The sequence below is a fragment of the Carex rostrata genome, chromosome 1 (assembly GCF_964058835.1).
Source record: "Carex rostrata chromosome 1, lpCarRost1.2, whole genome shotgun sequence".
Taxonomy (NCBI): Eukaryota; Viridiplantae; Streptophyta; class Magnoliopsida; order Poales; family Cyperaceae; genus Carex; species Carex rostrata.
In genome coordinates, this window is record NC_135918.1 from 15,045,093 (window position 1) to 15,064,664 (window position 19,572).

The window sequence follows — 19,572 nt, forward strand, 5'->3', positions numbered from 1 at the left end:
TATTTGTTCTGATGATAAGATTAATGAGGAGAGTTCAAATGCCTCCATTTTTTGTGCCTCCACTATACCACTATTTTTTAAAACTTTAATAACTCAAAATTTAAAACTTGAAAGTCAAAATAAAACCATTAGATGTGATTTATGTTATTTTCTCTCTGTGTTTATAAAAAATTATAACATTTCAATTTTTTTTTTATGTGAATCAATAAGTTCAAAAATCAACGTCAAAAATCAATTTTGTTTTCTTTAATAAGCTCTTGATGACAATCAAAATAAAATTAAAATGTCATAATTTTTTACACATGCATGAATAAAATGATGTAGATCATATCCAATAGTTTTATTTTGACTTTTAAGTTTTAAATTTTGAATTATTAAAGTTTTTACAAATTCAGGTATGATAGAGGCACAAAAAAATAGAGGCATTTGAACCCTCAAGATTAATTAGTGCATCCTTTTTTATGGTGTTAGTAATTAGCAATTAATAAAAAAAAAATTAAATGGTTAGACATTAACCTATGTATCTTTTTTTAAGTAGAATTAGGGTGTTCTTAAGTTCATGAATTCTCTTTGTGAATTCAACTCTAAAATCTATCAGATTGATTTCAAATGATGACTTCGAACCGTTGAAACCTAATAGATTAAAGTTAATATTGATATTATATAAAATTAATTTAGAAGTTTAAATTTTTTGCATGTAGACACATCACTCATAAGCTAGACGGATTTTAACAGTTCGAATTTGTCATTTCAGGTCAATCTTGAGTTCACAAAGAAAATTGGTGAACTTAGAATGCATTCTACGTACTCATCTTTTATTTTTATTTTTATGACCTTATGCAAATGCTGCAATCTATCTAAATATCAATTTATTTTTATGCGTTCGGTGTTTTGAAGGTACATAATATATATAAACATATATATTTTATTCGATAATTAGCATTATCTTTCTACATCTGGTAAGAATGGAAAATTGACAAAGTAATTTTTTTTATAGATAACAATAAAATATTGTAAAATTAATTATTGACATATAGGAATATTGAAAATACCTTTATATAATCTTGTAAAGACTAAACATGACAAAAGTTAATGCTAATTATGTCCATGAATTTTTAAATTGCCACGATTTTTGGTGGAAATCTTAGATGTTGTGATGTCAATATGTCCCACAAAAATTACTTTGTTAGTGACGCGTGGAATTGACAAGACCTAATCATTAATTACTTGATTGGGCAAGACACTTAATTAGGTGCAAAACACATCCAACACCGACACTACTAAATGACTCGTGTATTTCTCTTCGGATTGAATTGACTTGTTTCTCTTAGATTTATCTTTGCAAGGGAGGAAATATACTACCAGTTCTTAATGAACGGTTTCGATGCCCACAGAGGTTACCTCCATAGTAGGAAATATCGGCCAATACCGATACGTATCGGTATCAGCCTACCCCGATCCGATCCTGAGCCGATCCTCACGTAGCAAATCATAAAGAAAAAGAAAAAAAAATCCCGATCCTGAGCCAATACCGATCCGATACCCCGATCCTGTATCGGTATCGGCCGGGACCGATCCCGATCCCGATACCGATAATTCCTACTATGGTTACCTCTAAGAATTTTGATTGGTTACTTAAAAATAGTTGGGCAGTGCCAACAACTGTAATTCATATGTTGCCAATAACTATCTTATCTCAATTTATGCACAATTGAAGCAACAAGCCATCAAGAGAGTGTAAAATCAGAATAAATTTTCACTAATATTATAACAGTAAAATACAACATCATACATGATCATCATTTCAGAAAAATTCAACAAAAAATGCATTCAAAACATCTTCTTGAGTACAACGCAAAATCTAACATTATAAAAGGCAAACATCGACAAATTGCCTCTTTCTATGCTATTCAAACATCTACAACCAATAGCCTCTTTGGTGTTGACCATAAATTGAAAGCAAGCTGCGCAAGCCATTGAGGAGGTCTCTTCTCAAGTAATTGTTGTTTCCAACTTTACCTTTAACAGCTGGTATATATGCATAAGCATAGGCATGCTGTTGGAAATTAAATTGTACTATTTACCAGTAAAATTGAAGTGGAACAGTTTATCAGAAAAAAAAAAAATTGTACTTTCTTATTATTAATGAAATTGTCAGTCACCGACCTTCATAAAAAGAAGTTGAAATTTTGGCTGCACCACTTGGAGTAGCCTCTGAGGAGGTATGAAATGGAATAGTATACACTGGCATCGGCATTTTCGGAGGAAGAATTGGTAAATTAGCTTGAAAGTGCAAAACACTCATGGCCTACCTAATAGATGGACGTGAGGATTTTTCCGGGTGTGCACACCATAAACCAACAATCATCAGACACTCGACTTCTTCCTTTATGAAATAACCATTTAAACTTGAATCAACAGCCTCAAGAAGTGCATTCTGCCCATACAAATCCCAAACCCATTCAACTAAACTCACCTTCCTTTCATCCTTTTGAGGCATTATGGGTCTCCTTCCACATGCAATCTCCAACAAGACAACTCCAAAACTGAAAACATCAGAATGGATGCTTGCCTTTGCTGTGCCGAGGACACATTCTGGTGCTATATAACCCTTGGTGCCAGCAACAACTGTTTCTACTTCTTGGTTGTGATCAATGAGTCTAGCAAGGCCGAAATCACCGAGCTTAGCATTGAATGAGGAATCTAACACTATGTTGCTTGGCTTGATATCTCTATGCATAACACTAGTTTTGTGTAAAAAAGGAGGATTATCTTTATTAATCAAGGGTTAGGCTTATATAGAGCCTTACAAACACTCTTACAAATAACCCCCTCAAACTATCCTAATACAAAGATAAACATAACAACACTCCCCCTCAAGATGAGCCTACGGACGAAAAATATCCACTAGGCCCATCTTGTCACATAGTCTCGACAAATCCAACGAACTAAGCCCTTTAGTGAGACAGTCAGCCACTTGCTCTCTAGTAGCTACATGTCCCAGCTCAAGTAACCCGCTATTCAGTTTTTCTTTGATGAAGAATCTGTCGATCTCCACATGCTTGGTCCTGTCATGCTGCACAGGGTTATTAGCAATGCTAATAGCTGACTTATTGTCGCACCACAGCTTCATTTGTGCCCCTTGGTCCATCTTGAGCTCCACCAACAGAGCTCTCAACCACATCATCTCTGCAACACCTAAAGCCATGGCCCTGTACTCTGCCTCGGCTGTGGACCTCGCAACTACCGACTGTTTCTTGCTCTTCCAGGAGACCAGATTGCCTCCTACAAACATGCAATATCCAGACGTGGACTTCCTATCATCGGCACAACTAGCCCAGTCTGAATCACAATATCCCTCAATATTCAAATGCCCATTCTTGCGAAAGATCAACCCCTTGCCTGGTGCACTCTTCAGGTATCTCAGGATCTGGTACACAGCATCCATGTGACCCTCCCTAGGGTCATGCATGTAGCGACTCACCACACTCACCGCAAAGGAGATGTCAGGACGAGTGTGGCTCAAATAGATCAATCGACCAACTAACCTCTGGTACCTCTCCTTATCAACTGGCTCTCCTGCCTCAGCACTTAGCTTAGACTTTTGATCGATCGGGGCCACCGCAGGCTTGCACCCTAGCATACCTGTCTCTGTGAGCAAATCCAGCACATACTTCCTTTGAGACAAAACAATCCCCTCTGCACCACGAGCTATCTCAATCCCAAGGAAGTATCTGAGTTGCCCCAAGTCTTTCACTTCAAACTCCTTACTCAACCTCTTCTTCAGTGATGCAATCTCACCCTCATCATCACCAGTGATAATCATGTCGTCCACATACACTGCCAGCATCGTAATGTGAACTCCATGTCGCCTAAAGAACACTGTATGGTCTGCATTGGTCTGCTGATACCCCATGCCTACCATAGCCCTCCTAAACCTGTCAAACCAGGCTCGAGGGGACTGCTTCAGCCCATAAAGAGATTTCTTGAGTCTGCACACCTTACCCTCCGTTTGTTTCGTGCCAAAACCCTGTGGGACCTCCATGTACACCTCCTCCAACAACTCGCCGTGAAGGAAGGCATTCTTCACATCAAGCTGATGTAACTTCCAACCCCCATTCGCTGCTAAGGAAACAAGTGTCCGCACTGTACTCATCTTCGCCACGGGTGCAAAAGTCTCATCATAGTCAATACCGTATGTCTGACTGTACCCCTTTGCCACCAACCGGGCCTTGTAACGCTCAACCCGACCCTCTGGGCTTTGCTTCACAGTGAAAACCCACTTGCATCCAACCGCCTTCTTTCCTGGTGGTAATGGCACAAGCGTCCAGGTTTTGTTCTTTGCGAGAGCCTCAAGTTCCTCAAGCATGGCGGCTTTCCACTTTGGATCCTCCTTAGCAACCTGCCAACACTTAGGAATAGAGACAATGTCCAGAGATGCAATGAATGCTCCATGTGCAGGTGAGATGTGAGAGTAAGAAACAAACTGGGCAATATCATGTGGGAAACCGTATCGATCAGGGGGAACTCCCGCATTGAGGCGAGAAGTCCTCCTTACCGACATGGGAGTGGGAGGAGTAGAGAGAGGAATCATATCACCTGTGTGCTCTGAGTCAGTGGATGGTGTCTCAGAAGTCGGGGTAGGAAGGGACAAGGGACTTGGCACAAGCGGCACTGTAGGCGCGGTATCCTCAACCTGCCTCCTTCTCCTCGTGTACACTCGCAGCTCCCCTTGAGCTTGAGTGCCACCATTATCGGGATCATCCCCGCCTCGTTCCGGCACCACAGCCGATTCCACAACAGTCGACTCCTCAACTGTTGGCGCGCAAGGGACATCGCTCACGCCCACCATCCTCCTCTCACTACCACTGCTACTCTCCCCCTCTCGCCTCATACCTCCAGTATCGAGCGAGTCTCCAAAAGGTGATGTAACCTGAGAGGAGTAGTATGGCTCATGCTCTCGAAATGTGACATCCATACTAACAAACAACCTCCTCTCCACGGGACTCCAGCATGTGTAGCCTTTTTGAGTGGCCGAGTACCCCACAAAGATACATTTGACCGCTCGCGGATCCAGTTTTCCCACATTTGGTCTGTTGTTCTGCACGAAACACACACAACCAAATACCTTCAAGGGGAGACTATCACTAATCTCACCTTTCAATAACTCAACCGGGGACTTCCACTCCAACACACGTGACGGCATCCTATTGATCAGTCTCGCAGCTGTCAGGACTGCCTGTCCCCACAAGTACTTTGGTACATTCATTGAGATCATCATGCTTCTCGCTACCTCAAGGAGATGCCTGTTCTTTCTTTCTGCCACTCCATTCTGCTCTGGTGTGTATGGGCACGTGGTCTGATGCAGGATTCCCTGGGAGGATAAGTATTCTCTGAACGCATTGTTCGTGTACTCTGTCCCATTGTCAGACCTCAATACCTTCACTATTGCCCCATATTGAGTCTGAGCCCCTTTGTGGAAATCTTTAAAACAAGCAAGCACATCATTCTTGTTTTTCATCAAATAAAGCCAAGTAGTACGAGAAAAGCAATCAATGAAAGATACAAAATATCGAAAACCATTAACAGAAGTTGTGGAACAAGGTCCCCACACATCAGAATGTATCAAATCAAAACTACAGGTGCTCCTACTACCTGTACTAACATACGAACTCCTGGTGTGCTTGCCAAGCTCACAAGCATCACAAACAAGTCTCTCTTTATTAGCTTTTTCAAACATAGCTGGATACAAACGACTCAAAAGACTAAAAGAAGAATGACCCATCCGCCTATGGTAGAGCAACAACAAGTCTTCCACACTACTCCTCACTCCTCCAGATCTCTCCACCACAGATGCGAGGGCTGAGTCCATCCCTTCTCTCTCAAGGAACCACAATCCGTTACGCCATGTGCCAGTCCCAAGCCTCTTGCCCGTTCCCTTCTCCTGGAAGATCACCTTGGGAATATCAAAAGAAACAACACATTTCAGTTGGAGGATAATAGCACTAATGGATAAGAGATTTACTGGAAAAGATGGAGCATGTAAAACATTGGACAAAGTCAAGGAGTCGGTACATCGCACGGTACCCTTACCCACTACGGGCTGGGCCGTACCATCGGCTGTCTGAACACTCTCAGGGACTGCCAGGTGAGTATAAGAAGAAAACTCCCCAACAGTACCCGTCACATGTCTGGAAGCACCAGAATCAATAATCCATGGTGAACTAACGGTGGATATAGAGGCAAGAGCATGGGTGTCACTAGTACCTGCAACTGAATGAGCATAAGTGGCAATGTTACCCGAGGTAGATGCATCCTCTGCCGCACCTTTTCCCTTCCTCCTAAGTAACTGGGAGTAGGCTCTCAAGAGCTCCTGATCCTCCGCAGAGAGCTCCTCATCCTGCGCACCCCCTTCATCCTCTTCTCCTGCTACCATCAGGTTTGCCCGGTAGCCCCCTCTTCCACCTCCTCTGCGGCCACGACCACGACCGCGCTCCCCAGACTGACCACGTCCACCAGAGTTCCTCCCCTTTGGTGGCTTAGTGCAAGCCGACTTCAGGTGGCCTATCTCTCCACAGTTGTAGCACTCCCGGGTCTCACCTCTAGACCTGGTACCACCTGAGTTGGAGACGGCTAGAGCTGACTTCACCCCTGGAAGTCCCCCTGCCCCGGTCTGGAGCCCGATCCGGGTCTCCTCCTGTATCATGGCCGAGACTGCCTCCTCCAGCGAGGGAATCTTCGGCTGAGCAAGTAACATCGCAGTCCTCTGCTCGAAGGCTGGGGCCAGACCTCTAAGGAACCCCATGGTCCTATCCTGCATGCAAGCCTCAGTCTTCCTGCACGCAGGATCAGGACAACACAACGTCCTCGTGCAGTAGTCATGATCCAGCCATAAGCGCTCCAGCTCTATGGCATACTGCTGCACAGTCCTCTCCCCCTGTACGCAAGCAGCAATCTCCCCCTTTATCTGATAAACCCTCAGGTTGTTCCCCACACCATCATACGTCTTCCTCAATTTTTCCCAGACACACTTCACATCCTCCATGCCATCAACATTGGCCGCGATCTCTCGAGTCATCGAGTTTAAGAGCCAGATGTACACCAACATGTGAGTGGACCTCCACTCATCCCTCGCTGGAGTACCCTCAGCTGGCTCAGCAATCGCTCCAGTCAAGTACCCCTCTAGTTTCCTCCCAACTAGAGTGTACCGCACCCGACGTGACCAGCTCAGATACGAACCTGGACCATCGAGTTTCACATCAATCGAGGGAAGCTCCACCCTTGGTGCTGGTGCAGGTGCTGGGGTTGGTTTCGGTGCAGTGTCACTAGAGGCAAAGCTAAATGCTCGCATCAACATTGCGATCTCATCACCATTCAGCTTCTCCAAGGCCTCTTTCATTGCTAAACCCATCTTCGAACCCTCACCTGCCATTGATCTGACTCTGATCTACACACAAGATTGAGTCAAATCCTCCTTCTTCCCCAAGACACAATCTCGAACCCGTAAGATCTAGAAAATCATTACCTCGAACCCCTTCCCTTTCCTTTTAACCCGATCTTGATCTCAAAACATCAAGATTCGAGTTTCAAACAACCCGATTAATACCCGTCTCTCGGGTATCGTGGGGTATAAACCCCCCCACGCCGGCCAAACAACAATCAACAAGAGAAATAGAGAGAAAAGAGAAGAGGATAGATCAAATCAAGAGAGAAAAGAAGAAGAAGAGATCAGATCAGATCAGATCTGTCACCAAAAACAGCCAAACGGAGATCAGATCAGATCTGTTACCAAGATAAAACAGCCAAAACGACTCACAAACAGCGGCTGGCGGAGCTCCAGCACCCCTGGCGGAGCACCAGCAGGGCCGGCGGAGCACCTGGCAACCCGGCGGACCCCTGGCAGAGCCGGCAGCCCCCTGGCGGAGCTGGCAGAGGGCTGGCGGAGCCCCTGGAGGGCTGGCGGACCCCCTGGCGGAGCTGGCGGAGGTCCGGTGGTGCTGGCGGAGGTGCTGGCTGTGCTGGCGGAGGTGCTGGCTGTGCTGGCGGAAGGTGGCTGCTGTTGCACGGTTTTTGACGCAAAACCCTAGATCTGAAAAGTGGCTCTGATACCAACTAGTTTTGTGTAAAAAAGGAGGATTATCTTTATTAATCAAGGGTTAGGCTTATATAGAGCCTTACAAACACTCTTACAAATAACCCCCTCAAACTATCCTAATACAAAGATAAACATAACAACAATAACACATTGTTCCCACTCCTCATGGAGGTATAGAAGAGCAGAACCTAGCCCTAGTGCTATATTGTGCCTAATTGGTCAAGTTAAAAGAGTGTCTTTGCTATACAGGTGTTTGTCAAGGCTTCCCTTATGCATCAATTCATAAACCAACAAAAATTCTCCATGACCATGGCACCAACCAATTAGTTGAACAAGATTTCGATGCCTTAGTTGGCTTATAACTTTGACCTCGGATATATACTCTTTCTTTCCTTGCTTTGAATCTTTTGACACCCTCTTAACAGCAACATGAATGTTTTCATCCTTTAAAATACCCCTGTAGACTGATCCAAACCCACCTTCTCCAAGTTTCTCGTTCTCCCCGAAGCCATTTGTTCCATCAACCAGTTCACTGTACGGGAACCTCTTGGGTCCTCTCCCCTTTCCAAATTCGTAATCAATTGATTCATCATCAATCACTTCAATTTCTCGGATTTTCTTGATTGAACTCCTTTTTCTGAGATGATATATGAAGATCCCTACTACAATAAACATAATAAATGTGCCCACGGCTGTTCCAACTATGACCGACTTATTTCTCGTCTTTTTATTTTTTGTAACGATTTCTAAGGTTGAGTTAAAAGACCACCAGAAAATCTGATTTGTTTCAATGTTTGATCCAGTGCCTGCTGAGAAGCCTAGAGATGCATTTGCTGGCTGTTTCCTTAAATCAACAGTTGCATTGATGCTGAAATTGATTCTCGAGTTGGCTTCATGCCAAAGCGAAAGAATCAAAAGTTTTTGCCAACTGTTATACTCAATATGTGCGGTCATCCTTGTACCAACAAAAAGGTAGTTTGGAATGATCTGGTAATAAGTTGATTTAATAATATTTACATCAATACCAATGTGGCAGTCAGTTGGATCTGTTGAATTTGGGTCATGATACCTGAAATTCCGGAAGGTATCAAACTCGACTGCAACTACCTGATTAGCCGATGCATTCATGGAAGTATTGGTATTGAAAAGGCCAAGGGTCCCTCCAGAACTATCTGAAGGAATTTGAGATGGATAGGAAGATAGGAAGAAAGTAAAGCCATCCCCAGAGTAAGATGTAGTATTTTGTATAAGAAAAGAGAACCGGGTTGTAAAGTTTGTTACCTCTCCGGTATCTTTATCCCACAAGGGCACCGGTTGATTGTAGGTTGCTCTTCCTTTGCTGTTCTCCCAGTTCTCAGTCAAGTCAATTTTTTGCTGATTGTAGGATGCATCACCTTGGAAGTTGATATGTTCATTCACAAGATTGGTGATGGGTTGTGAGAAATTGAAGTTGAATGAAACCGACCCACCATGAGGTACAATAAGAACTAAATAAATCGAAGATAAGTACAAGAGATGGATTGGTCTTGAGCACAAGTCAGGTACCACCATTTTACCAAGGTAGAAAGCTAGGTGAGTGTAGATTGGGGGAGAATAATTGGTGCCAGAGAGGAAGAGGTTAGGTACAATTGTTGGTGCTAATTAAAAATTACAAAGATATTGAGCCGCCATTTACCCCTAGTCAACGACTGTGCATACCCTTCACTATAGTAATATGTACAAGCATTATTAAAAATAAAGTTAGAAATACATATTCAAGTGTGATGATATGGACTTTTGTTGAACATGTGACTTTTGCCAATTATATGCGACAAGATCCATGATGAGATTAATTTGTGCACTCTAGTATTTTCAAAATTTCTGCAGCAACATTAGAGATGTACTATGATCTCTGCTAATTATATGGTCCTCTTTTTTTAGTACCTGCACTTGTTTCCGTGTTAATTTTCATAAGTACTTGAAAGATAATATATTACTACTTGAAAAATAAGATATTAATACTTTGATACGTAACTTGTTATGATCATCTCTTTTACAGTCCCCCAATCGTTACCGCATCAACCTCCCTCTAATGAAGTAATGGGGATCTCGTATTTCCGAATCAACCTTCTCCAATTGTTTCTGTATCAACATTTCTCTAACAAAAATAATTGATTTCATAGGTATAAATACTGTAGTGCATAGGTATAAATACTTGTAATATTTGATATTAATACTTTCAGACTTTATCTAGTGTCATATCTATAAAATACTTGCAATTTTAGGTATAAATACTTGCATGACGAGGTATAAATATTTCTGTGACGAGGAGTCAAAAAGTACGTCATCATGGCTCTTATTTAAAAGTGAAAATTACGTAGAAAATATTTGTAGTTTTAAATTTGCAAAATTTATCACAGATAGTTAGAAACATGTACAAGATTGAACAGAGAAAAAAAAATCATCTCTGTGTATGGTCCCCCTTTGAGTGGCCCTCCACATGGATTTATGGTGTGGGTACGTTTGAGAGATTTGATTAGAAAGACAGTTATTTACGTAAAAAGCGTTCACCTCATAAGTATAAATATATCCGTACATAGGTATTAATACTTTATAAAAAAATTTAATGTTTGAATTTTTGCGGTCCCCTTAGATAATTATGATAGTTATAGTGCGGAGCTTTTGCGGGTAATTGAGTGGAGTTACTATTATCACTTTCTTTTTATAGGGTTAGTAATTAGCAATTAATAAAGAAAATAAATAAATGGCCAGACATTAACTTTATGTATCTTTTTTATTATTTTTATGACCTTATGCAATTGCTGCAATCTATCTATATATTAATTTATTTTTATGTATTCGGAGTTTTGGAGGTACATAATATATATAAAATATAATTTTTATTCGATAATTAGCATTATCTTTATACATCTGGTAAGAATGGAAAATTGAGAAAGTAATTTTTTATAGATAACAATAAAATGTTGTAAAATTAATTAATGTCATATAGGAATATGGAAAATACCTTTATATAATCTTGTAAAGACGGAGGATGACAAAGTTAATGTTAATTATGTCCATGAATTTTTAAAGTTGCGATGATTTTTGGTGGAAATCTTAAAAATTGCAACGTCAATGTCCCACAACAATAACTTTGTTGCGACGCGTGGAATTAACAAGACCTATTTACTTGATTGGGCAAATCCAACACCTACACTACTAACATATCGCCTAAGGTGATCAAATTTTAAGTTTAGATTCAGGCCATCCGATCTGTTTTGACACGAAAATTAAATGGCTCATGTATTTCACTTCAGACTAAATTGATCCGAATTCTTATCAGATAGTCTGAACTCAGGGGTATGTTTGGATGTGTCAAGAATAGAGATTATTTTAGAATAGTGGCTGTTTGGAATAGGAATGTGCATCCAAACAACATTTTTGCTATTTTAGAATAGCTGCTGTATATTCTCTATTCTTTGTACATGTTGGAATAGTTACTATTTGGAAATGTGAAAAAAGAGAAAAAAATAATAAATAGTTCTTTTTCGGATTTTCATCAACACACTCCTGAAATGACAAAATTGACATTATTTTATGTCATCTCCACATTATGACAATTCATTTAAGACCTTTATATTTCCTCTTAATTAGCATCTTGTTAACACTATTATTTATTGGTTACAACTATTCACTATTTCAAATGTACAATTTAAACAATATTTTTACTAATCCGAATAACACCATTTTCATACTAATTTAAAAAGAGAAAATATTTCTGTCCACTAGATTTTGTCCACCATCTGTCCACAACCTTATCCAACTTCCATTCTAACTGTCGGTCCCCCACTTTCTTCTAACGAGCTCTCTTTCTCTCTTTCTCTCTTCTTTCTCTCTTTCTCATCTCTCTTTCCCTCTTTCTGATCTCTCTTTCTCTCTTCTTTCTCTCTTTCTGATCTCTCTTTCTCTCTTCTTTCTCTCTTTCTGATCTCTCTTCTTTCTCTCTTTCTGATGTCTCTTTCTCTCTTCTTTCTCTCTTTCTGATCTCTCTTCTTTCTCTCTTTCTCTCTTCTTTTTCGATCGACCGAAAAAGAAAAAGAGAGCGGGAGGCGCCCGCCCTGACGGGATGAACGCGATTAGACGAAGGTGGCAAGGGATGGATCATGGAGGAGCGCCCGCCCCGACGGGATGAACGCGCACAACTGGCACTGGTCGGATCTGTACTGCCTGGAGTAGTCGCGATCGCTTCTCTCCTCCCTGCTCTACGATCTTCAGATCCTCCACAGAGAAACTGAAAAAAGGTGAGAAAGATGGCTTCTGTCATTAAAATTTTGTCACTGAAGAAATGCTAGATTTGTCACTGAAATTTTGCTTCTGTCATTCATTTTTCATTTGCAATGTCGATTTAATTGAGATTACTGACTCGATCTTGTTTTTTATACATGATCGCAATGGAACCTTCAATCGTGGAGTGCGATCGAATAGAAGTTGTTTTTGTTGAAGAGCACAGCAAAATTCAAATCTAGTAAGTTATTTCTGTTGAATTTGTTGTTTTTCGTTCTATGTAGTAACAGATCTAGCATTTCAAATGAAATATGGAGGAAAGAGATGATAGAGAGGCAATATGGAATAATGATCTGTTAATTTTACTGTATTGCCCCGTTAATTTTACAGTATTCATCTTGTGGAAATCTGGAGGAAATAGATGATAGAGATGCAATATGGAATATTGATCTGTTAATTTTACAGTATTGTCCCGTTAATTTTACAGTATTCATCTTGTCATTTTACAGTATTCATCTTGTGGAAATCTGGAAGAAAGAGATGATAGAGAGGCGATATGGAGTATTGATCTGTTAATGTTATAGTATTGTCCCGTTAATTTTACAGTATTCATCTTGTGCAAATCTGGAGGAAAGAAATGATAGAGAGGCGATATGGAGTATTGATCTGTTAATTTTACAGTTTTTTCCCTATTAATTTTACAGTATTCATCTTGTAATTTTACAGTATTCATCTTGTGGAAATATGGAGAAAAGAGATGATAGATAGGTGATATGGAGTATTGATCTGTTAATTTTACAATATTCATCTTGTAATTTTACAGTATCATCTTGTAATTTTACAATATACAAGATTCAATTGAAAATTCTACTGTATACAAGATTCAATTTTACAGTATACAAGATTCAATTGAAATTTCTACTGTATACAATATTCAATTTTACAGTATACTAGATTCAATTGTAAATTTTACTGTGTAGAAGATTCAATTTTACAGTATACAAGATTCAATTTTACAGTATGTAAGATTCAATTGAAAATTTTACTATATACAAGATTTAATTTTAGAGTATACAATATTCAATTTTACAGTATACAAGATTCAATTTTACAGTATACAAGATTCAACCCAGTGCGGAAGCTAATAATTAACTCTAACTGCCAATAGCCGCTAATAACCACTAATAACTAACTCTAACTGCCAATAACTTCCTATAACTGTAATTTCCGAAAGTACAATTTGAAAGTACATTTATTTTGTCCTGTTGTACAAGTTGCAATCTTTTTATAACTATCATGGGACCACTTCAAATAGTTGTTAGATGTTTTGTGATTAACTGATATATTTTATGTGATATATTGTATAATTATACAGCATGTAGAAGTAATTTTACAGTATTCGCGCAAGTCAAAGCTGTGGACAAATGGTGGACAAAAGACTGTGGACAATTAGACGCTTCCTTTAAAAATCACTATTTTTTCTCTATTCTTATTTACTATTGTCAAATTTCGCTATCTTAACTATTCTAACTCTCATCCAATCGTACGCCTCTTCACTCTTAACTCTCATCCAATCTTAACTATCACTATTTTATGAGTTCGGATTCTTTGCATTAAGTCGCCATTTGAATTTAAATTCGTATTGTTGAATCAAAATTTGGATTAATCCGGTCTAAGAGCATCTCCAACAGTGATTGCTTATGGGTTGCTTATGCTGATGTGTCAATTATTTTTGTAATTGCTGGGTTGTATGGCTATTGCTTATTTAGCAATTATTGGAAAGAATTGCTTAATAAGAAATCATTTTCTAAAGATAAGTTGGCCAAATGTTTAATTCTTATTGGTCAAGTGTTTAATTATCAATTGTTTAGTTGATTGTACTAATGTAGGAGTGAATTGTTTAATTTCTAAAATTTTCATAATTGTTATTTAGCAATTAATTTTAATTGCTGGATTGGAGATGCTCTAAGCCTGTAATGCACGTGCGGGATCTTCTTTAAAATTTGTGCTAATATATAATATTCGGACCGGGTTTAAACGTAGGCGGTGAGTTACTATATATAGGTGGTATAAATGTCACACCCCAAATCCACCGGGTCTGACAGCCTGCCGCATGTATTTATCTAGTGTCACATATACACGCAAGGCAGTGGATCTTTTATATGCATTACCAATACCCTCATTTGCTGCGTCCGTGTAATGAACCTGAAAATAATCGGGGAGAGGGGGTGAAAATAAATTCTCAGTGCGAAATTTGCCACAGTTTAGATTATTGGACTTGCAATCAAACTCTATATTCAAAAATGAAACCATACACAACAATTCAAATCAATTCATATTCATAATAAAAAGGAATGCATATGCTCGACAACAATTTAACAACCTGAAACACAGTTCACGGAATCTCCAATATGAATTTATTAACACAACATATATTTGGCTTAACTCATTTCATTATGACTGGTAGCAACCACAGATATTTTTTCGAGCTGAACCGTTATCAAACCCACATCTGTAGGGTTACAGACAACTACAGATGGCCAACCAAGCTGGACCCTTTATCAGACACCCATCTGCAATTGCTGTTTGGCTTAACCATTTCCTAAGGTCCGGTTACAAGTCACCAATACAGGTCAACTTGACAAATGCAATCACATGGAATCAAAGTTACCTATACAGGTCAACTCTGCTAAATCTCAAGCAAATATATCAAAGCCACACATACAGGTCAGTCTCGCAAAATCATAACAGGTCAACGCATAAGTCAGCAGCGTCACCTTATCCAGCCACCTAAACAGGTCAGTCTGGCAAATTCGAACAGGTCAACGCATAAGTCAGCAGCGTCACCTTATCCAGCCACCTAAACAGGTCGGCCTGTCAAATTCATAAACACAGGTCAACGGATAGGTCACCGTTACCTTATCCAGCCACCTAAACAGGTCGGCCTGGCAGATTCATTCACATCAAGAACAATTAATAGAACTAATCAAATAATAACCATACCAACATGCCAATTAACCTTAACCAAACAATTCAATCATTCTCATTTATGCAAGAATCAATATGCAGCATGAATTTCAAAGTATGCATCAATTAAGCATTCAACATGACAAACGAATAAACAATTTAATTCATGAAAATAAAGTATCAAACAAGTCCAAGAATCCCGCACCTTATTATGACGAGCGTACCGCTTAATTTAAAGATCAGGCGTCTCGAATTGCCTCGCAAAATCTTGCTCGACTGAGCCTACACCTATATTATACGATTACTTGGTTTAGTTCGGTTACATTCTCAAAACTTAAATTCCAAAAGCCGTCTTTCAATTCGTCAATTCTTTTATACCTTTCGGCTCATTTATAATCATTTTAATTCAAGTCCAATTCCAAATTTACATATACATATCATGTCATATTCATTTCAATATTACAAGGCTTATGAAATTACAAGCCCAATTCACCTTATTTATCCAATTAAACATTCAAAGGCCCAATTTACTCAATTATTTCACTTTGGCCCATTTACGTATCAATTATTTTATTCCAATTCAATTTAATTAAAGGCCCATAATTTAGCAAAGGTTTACGCCTCTAATTAACAATTCACAATTTACTCAAAGTCCATTTATAACATTCCTAATGCGTAGGCCGGTCATTAATTCAAAACCTCACATTTTCATATTTAGGCTATTAATTTATACTACTCCACATAAGGCCTTATATTTTACAATTCAGACCCCTAAATATAATTAATTTTCAATATGGTCTCTGCCAGTTCAAAGACCGGTATACACACATAAATTCAGCACAATACCAGTGGTATCACTTAGGCATTTGCTAAACCCAGAACGGGTAGAACCCGTTTTGCCCGGCCCGTACCCGTTACCCGTGGTACCCGTACCCGTTGCCCGGGTACAAACGGGTAGACGGGTAGACGGGTACAGGTAATAAACGGACCGGACAACCTAATTTGAAAAAAAACCCGTTATACCCGTACCCGTCTACCCGTCTACCCGTACCCGCCTACCCGTACCCATCTACCCGCATACCCGTACCCGTTACCCGTACCCATCTACCCGCATACCCGTACCCGTTACCCGTACCCGACCCGTTTCACTTCAAAAAAATTTGAATTTTTTTGAAAAAAAACAGAAAAAAAAAGAAAAAACAGAAAAAAAAAAAAAAAAAAAAAAAAAAAAAAACCGGGCGGACCGGACCCGTACCCGGATACCCGGATCCGTACCCGGGATACCCGTACCCGTCAACCCGCAACGGGTACGGGTAATAAACGGGTAGGGTAGTGGTTTTGGGAAAACTACCCGTCTACCCGTTGCGGGTTGTATCCGTACCCGTCCTACCCGTCTACCCGCCCTACCCGTTACCCCTAACGGGTTACCCGGAACGGGTCACGGGTAACCCGTTAGCAAACCACTAGTATCACTGGGCCAGTACTGACTGGTACCAGCAACACATACACAACAACAACATGGATGTACTAGTCGAAATTTACCAGTACAACATCAACACAGAACCAGCAAAACAGAACAAGTCACAGGTCAGATCAGAATAAACACACCAGAAATCAACAACACGGCTCAAGCCTCAAGTCAGCACCATTTGTCGGGAAAATCAACAACCCGAGCAAAGGTGAAATTAACTACAATTCCATTTAATTAATACAAATCACAATGGTCATATATTTTACAATTCCGACCATTAATAAAAATCATTTTGCAATATAACCCCTTATACTTAATTTATTCGAGCAAATCGATCGAGTCGGGAAAATCAACAGCCCGTACTCGCAAACTAACAAATTCACATCCTACGACATTAATCAATCCATCACGACACAAATCCAGAAGTTTAGAAGTTATTTTGGAAATTACCCTAAATAGAAAATATCAAAAGAAGCGGCCGATTCCGAGGGTTTCGCCTCGCCTCGCGGCCATCTCACTCGAGCACTAGCAAGCATCATAGCACCCGCACGAAAGCACCCGCAAGCAATAATGGCAAACCCCCAATTTCTAGGGTTTCGGATTCTCACGAAATCAGCGGTAACGGGCGGAAAACAGAGAGGGATCAATCGAGAGAGGAGGTCCATGGTTTAGAGAGAGAAGAAAGGAAGGGTTTTCTGGTGGGGTCGCGGGTCAGTGAGCAAGGGCGCGGGTTAGGGTTTTGACGGGTGGGGAAGAGAGGCGGGAAAAGAGAGAGAGGGGGGCGGTGCTGGTGGGGCTCACGGTGAGAGAAAGAGGAGAGAGTGGGGGTGGCGGGCTGGTGGGCGGCTCGCCGGCGACGGAGGAGGGGAGGGGGCGGACCCCTCTGGTTTTGGCGTAACAGAGAGGGAAGGGGACGGGGCTGGGGGGGTGTGTCACGGACAGGGAGGGAGAGGAGAGAAAGAGAGAAGGAGAGGGTTAAATGGGCTGCTTCAAGATTCGTGCTGCAGCAAAATCAAATGGTCTAAACAATTCATAATATAACCATTGTTTCTTTTAATTGGTTTTAATTCCGTTTCTTTCATAAATTCAAATCGAAAGTTCATAATTTTTTTGTAACTATATTTGTACATATAATTTGTGTATTTATCTCTCAATTTAAGATTCGAATAATTCGTTCTCAATTTATATAATTTTTATATATTCCATTAACTCTCTAAAATTCCTAAATGAACTAGTTTTATAAATTCTAAAATCCAATTGTACGAATAATTTCGTATAATTATGCTCTTATTTGGAATTCAATTTATTTATTTATTTACACGAATCTAATTAAATAAATTTCTTCTTTCCTAAAACTTAAAAAGAATTGTAACGGATTTTCTAAGTTTCCAATTTACCGAATAATTAAAATTTTATCCCTAGTACTATATTTTATTTTATTCTAAATCTCTAAATTTTATTATACATAATTTCATACATTATTTATATTACGAAATTTTAGTTCCGTTTTAGTCGGTCAGAAAATTTCTGAACGATCGTTAAGTTAATTAAACTTTTTATTTAAGCCAATTGATCGATTTATCAATTTTAATCAAGTTTTAAAATTTCGGAATGTAACAATAAATTTCTTGACTTCTTGTGCAACATATATACTGGGTAGCAGCGACAAGGCACCTATTGTTATTTGTTAGTATGAAACATTTTAAGCAACATATATATATATATATAATTTGTTCTTTTTATTTCATAAATTTATTATATATAATTTATTTCATAACAACGAAATATTTTTAATTTTATTTGAATCATATATTTTAGATCTTATCGAATTATTTTTGAATTATAGATCTGTTACTATCAATATATTTGAAAACTAAATTAAAGTTAAATCAAAGCAAATTTTAATTAACTTTATAATATTGGTGTTTTATAGTAGTCAAATAAGTAGATAAAAATAGTATCAAACGAATACACTAAATTATTCTCATGTAATGTGTTTGCAAGTAAAGTAGTGAAAAAATAATCTGAAGTAAAAGAATTTGATAATTTAATTATACTTTACCTATAAAATTTACGTTAAGTTTATTTAGTCTTTAAATATTTTTGTTTATGGAGCAACTAACAGTACCCCCATTCAGTCCCCTATCTGTTTCCCGTGCTAAAAGACAAAAAAAAGTACAACGGGAGACCACTAACTGACGCACACGTGGTAACTATCACCAATGAACAGGGTTAATACGATTTTATTCATCGTCAAAACGTATAGTATTTATACCTACGAGTTTATAGTATTGATACTTATTATCTATAATATTCGTTATATGTAAACACAAACTAGAGGGGACCATTAATCTTGAGAACCAGTAACGACCAGGGGGGCTGCTGACGACGTTTGATAGCCTGGATTGGAGACCGCAACCATCTGAAAGCGACATTTGTCAAGATTGGAGACCACTACAACGAATCTATACAATGAAGTATTAATATTTTAACTAATAAAGTATTCATATCTAACTAGACCTCTTCAATTCACTTAAAGTCTTTTTTTATAGTAAATATTCACACCTGACACTAACACTATTCATATTTAAAGGTATGAAGTATTCATATCTAATTAATGTACAAATAAAGCATTCATATTCTAACAAATGAAGTATTCATCTCTAGCAAATGAAGTATTCATATCTAACTAATAAAGTATTCATTGCTGCACTCTGACAACCTTCGCTGGGCTAGCATGGATCCCCTCCGACGGTGCACCACGCTCTCCTCGCTA

At 39.2% G+C, this 19,572-nt stretch overlaps 1 pseudogene across 1 annotated transcript; it reads right to left on the bottom strand.

Annotated features, from left to right (window-relative positions):
* Positions 1-2,152: 2,152 nt before the first annotated feature.
* On the bottom strand, positions 2,153-9,790 carry LOC144560443 (L-type lectin-domain containing receptor kinase IX.1-like; annotated as a pseudogene). Its single transcript, XR_013513399.1, has 3 exons — positions 9,377-9,790; positions 8,229-9,082; positions 2,153-2,744 (listed from the first exon to the last, which is right to left on the bottom strand). The product of XR_013513399.1 is annotated as an L-type lectin-domain containing receptor kinase IX.1-like (transcript).
* Positions 9,791-19,572: the final 9,782 nt, after the last annotated feature.